Genomic DNA, 4911 nt, shown 5'->3' on the forward strand with positions numbered 1-4911 from the left:
TGTTAAAAAGTCTATACAGCCCAGAGCATCTATAGTTTCAATGCCACCCCAATCAAAATTCCACTGGCATTTTTCAAAGTGCTAGAACAAACCATCCTAAAATTTGTATGAAATCAGAAAAGATCCCAAATTGCTAAGGAAATGTTGAAAAAGAAAAACAAAGCTGGGTGCTTTGAAATTACATTGCCTGATTTCAAGCTTTACTACAAAGCTGTGGTCATCAAGACAGCATGGTACTGGCACAAAAACCAACACATAGACTAATGGAACAGAGTAGAGAGTCCTGATATGGACCCACAACTCTATGGTCAAATAATCTTTGACAAAGCAGGAAAAAAAATCCAGTGGAAAAAAGACAGTCTCTTCGATAAATAGTGCTGGGAAAATTGGAAAGCTATGTGTAGAAGAATGAAACTCGACCATTCTCTTACACCATACACAATGATAAACTCGAAATGGATAAAAGTCCTCAATGTGAGGCAGAAATCTATCAAAATCCCAGAGGAGAACATAAGCAGTAACCTCTTCGACATCAGGCACAGCAACTTCCTTCAAGACGTATCTCTAAAGGCAAAGGAAACAAAAACGAAAATAAACTTTGGGGATTTCATCAAGATCAAAAGCTTCTGCACAGCAAAGGAAACAGTCAACAAAAAAAGGCAACCCATGGGATGGGAGAAGATATTCATAAATGACACTACAGACAAAGGGCTGATATCCAAGATCTATAAAGAACTCCTCAAACTCAACACCCAAAAAACAGATAATCACAACAACAAAAAAAATGGACAGAAGAGATGAACAGACACTTCTTCAAAGAAGACATACAAATGGCTAACAGACACGTGAAAAAAATCACATAAAGATCACTTAAAGTCATCAGGGAGATTCAGATCAAAACCACATTAAGATACCACCTTACACCAGTTAGAATGGCCAAAACTAACAAGACAGTAAACAAGATGAAGAGGATGTGGAGAGGATGTGGAGAATTCCTCTTACTCTGTTGGTGGAAATGCAAGTTGGTGGAGCCACTCTGGAAAACAGTATGGAGATTCCTTAAGAAACTAAAAATAGAGCTACCCTATGACCCTGCAATTGCACTATTAGGTACTTACCTCAAAGATACAGATATAGTGAAAAGAAGGGCCATATGTACCCCAATGTTCATAGCAGCAATGGCCACAATCACCAAACTGTGGAAAGAGCCAAGATGCCCTTCAAAAGACAAATGGATAAAGAAGACATGGTCCATATATACAATGGAATATTACGCCTCCTTCAGAAAGGATGAATACCCAACTTTTGTATCAACATGGACAGGATTGGAGGAGATTATGCTGAGTGAAATAAATCAAGCAGAGAAAGTTAATTATCATATGGTTTCACTTACTTGTGGAGCATAAGGAATAACATGGAGGACATCAGGAAAAGGAAAGTAAAAGTGAATTTGGGGAAATCGGAGGAGGAGATGAACCATGAGAGGCTGTGGATTCTGAGAAACAAACTGAGGGGTTTGGAGGGGACAGGGATGGGGGGATGGGTTAGGCTGGTAATGAGTACTAAGGAGGGCACATATTGCATGGAGTACTGGGTGTGGTGTATAAACAATGAATCTTGGAACACTGAAAAAAATTAAATTAAATTAAAAAAGAAAAAAAAGAAAGAAACAGGATTCATCTTCACGGCTACAGTTTGTTTTTGCATTCCCCACTGTGCATCCACCTTTTCTTCCTGATTGCTGGCTCTGCTGACTTCAGGCCTAGTGCCAGACATACAGGCAAACACATACCAGGGAAGAGCTTGACCACTTCATATAATCACATAAGGTTAAATCCCTCTAGTAAATCCCTTATATCACTCACAGTACCTCTGTTTCTCTGATCAAGCCCTACCTGACAGAGAACTTCCAATTCAAGATGGCAACATAGGAACAGCTTGAACTCATCTCCACAAACACAAATTAATAGAGCAATTCCTCCTAAAGAAGAATTTGGGATGGACTGAACAGCTTCAGCACAACAAAAGGTACAAAGATCACATAAAGAACAAGACCAACAGACTCACTCTAAACGAAGGAAACACCCCCACTCCCCTCGAACGCTGTGGAACTGCAGTGGAAGGGATGCACTGAGGGGCTGTGAGCAGACTCATCTGCCCTGGCACACAGGGAAAAATGTCACAGTTTGAGAGGGAAACTAGAATATAAAGGAACCAGCCTTAGGACCCTATCAAATGGTGGGGCAGCTCTTAGAACTCTCTCCAGATCTGAGGGGCTGGCAAGTGCCATGGTTTCTGTTCCCAGTACACCTTGATAGCACGGACAGGAGCAGGTTTCAGATGCCATTGCTGGTCTGCTGCCTCAGTGAGAGCCCTGAGCCTCTAACACATATCAAACTTGGACCCTCTAGGTCACAGAAAAAAACATTGCAGTTTAAATCGACTAGAATATAAAGTATTCAGCTCTAGAATTCCACCATATGGTATGGAAGCTGCTAGAGATTCTCTGGATTAGAGGGCCTGTTGAGTGCCAGATTCTATGTTCCCCTCTACCTTCATAGCATGGATGGGAGCATGACCCAGGCACCCTAGCCAGCCTCTGTGAGCACCAGTCCCTTAGCCCACATCATCTTAAGCCATCCTAGCAAGACAGTCCCAACCAGTGCACACTGAAGCACCCCTGGTCAGTGCTCCCTATAGGTACAGCCATCTCACCAAAGTGATCAGGCACAAAGCGCCCTGGAATAATCCAGACCTGTATATGTTAGCTCCAGATAATGCACTAGGTCACCATAATGCAAGTACTCCAAGACCTCCTGACTCAAGTTCTCTTCAACTCCAGCCACTCAGTGAGGGTATCACTTACATAGAGCACCATAGGAAACTTTCTACCTTGAAATCTTTTGTCATTCTGGTTGAATAGGTAACTAAGTATTATTTCAGAGTAACCTACAATTCTATGTGACCAAATGTTTTAAATCTTTTTTTTTTTAAAGATTTTATTTATTTATTTGACAGAGAGAGATTACAAGTAGGCAGAGAGGCAGGCAGAGAGAGAGAGAGGAAAGCAGGCTCCCTGCTGAGCAGAGAGCCCGATGAGGGACTTGATCCCAGGACCCTGAGATCATGACCTGAGCCGAAGGCAGCAGCTTAACCCACTGAGCCACCCAGGCGCCCCTGTTTTAAATCTTTTGACACTTTCAACAAACTTCCCCAAACTGACTTTTGAATGAAGTAAAAAGAGAAATGTTATTTTATGTAGATTTTTTGATATGTTAATTTGCATTGGAAACACTGTCAAAATGTTTTACCTTAGATCATAAGTTATAATGGGTATATTATTAAATAACTAATTCAAAGATTATATAAAATTCCTAAAAATCTGACATGTCCTGGCATAATGTTATCTAGTCATAATTCCAGCTACTATGTTAAAATATTATAGATCACTAAAATAATCAATTTTATTTCTCAATTCCATTTGCTTGTGTGTGTGTGTGTGAACACTCACCAGATCTTTAACCATGACTATTTAAAAATTTTTTTCCTCACTCATGGGCAGTTATTGTTTTCCTGTTATTTTCATAAAAGTGTTCCTTTTACAAAAGTGCTTCACCTGCAAGGAAATTCATGGAAAAGACTCTGATAAGTACAGGTCTGATAACTTTAAGATCATAACACTGAATATGTAAGAATTTCTAACACTCCAATAGAAAAGTGATACATAATGTTGCTAACCCAAGCTGAAGCAAGTCAAGAATTAATTACAGGAGACTGAACTAAAGATGATTATAATTTTATGACTTCATTTAGAACATTGTTAATTCTTTAATGTTTTGTTTTCCAGATTTAAAGGACCCTGTTTTCTCCTCTGTTTTACAGCACTTCAGTAAAATATACTTTTGTAAACAAAGGTTGAAACAAGTGTCTTTCTCCCTACTTGATCCCTCCAGAATTCAGAAATTCTTTTAGAATATCTTTATTTTTTACGACAATTTACATACGCTTGAGCTATTCCCTTTATAACAGGACACAATTAGACAAGTTCTAACCTTGGCTTCATAGCCTAACAAGACTTGAAATGTTCAAGTTTTATAAGATTCCTTATAAAAAGTTTCAGCACAGCAGAAGATTCAAAAGTGCCTATCTGGCCAGTCACTGTTCTTGCTGCACTTATGTAAATAATCAGGCCAAATTTTTGAAACAAGACAATTTACAAACAAGTTAGTCTTACTGTGGTTATCTTTAATAAAAACAGGGACAATTTCAAAGAAAAATGATGTTTCAGTAATACACCTTTGTATTATCAGATTCTAGTGCTCTTAACTGTCTAGAGGTTTTGTTTTCAACCCACACACTGAATTGGATCCTGAATTCTAGCTTCCTCCAATATTTGGCTAGAACTTTCTGAACTAACATCTCCAATTTTCTCCCACTCTTCTGAGGTGAATCACTTTGAAAATAAAACTGCCCTTTTCCCAAAGTCATGCAAACTAAAATGGAACAACTTCACATAAACTTCAGAGGAAACCACCAAAACAGCTCATGTGAGGGCAGTCTTCTTGTCTGTTGCCCTGTGGCCATGCAGCTAGAGACATTCAAACTGCAATCCAGGAAAATCCGTCAGATTGCCATTCTTGCCCTCACTTCATCTGAAGATGTCCTAAGTCCAATATTTGTAAATTTTTTAAACGAGCTGATCTCCAAACTCAGTGAATTTATAATTTGCTTTAACTATTAACCTTTGTTTTTTTCTTTCGTTTCCGTAGAAATGCCTCTCATTAAATTACCTTACTGCTCGCACCTTATAGAGCCCTAGTTTGGTTGGAAGTTCACCTGTCACACTGCCTCCTAAAATAAAACATCACTTTATGCTTATGTAAATACTTTTAAAAAACAAATCCATTTGAT

This window comes from Mustela nigripes, chromosome 6, assembly GCF_022355385.1.
Source record: "Mustela nigripes isolate SB6536 chromosome 6, MUSNIG.SB6536, whole genome shotgun sequence".
NCBI lineage: Eukaryota > Metazoa > Chordata > Mammalia > Carnivora > Mustelidae > Mustela > Mustela nigripes.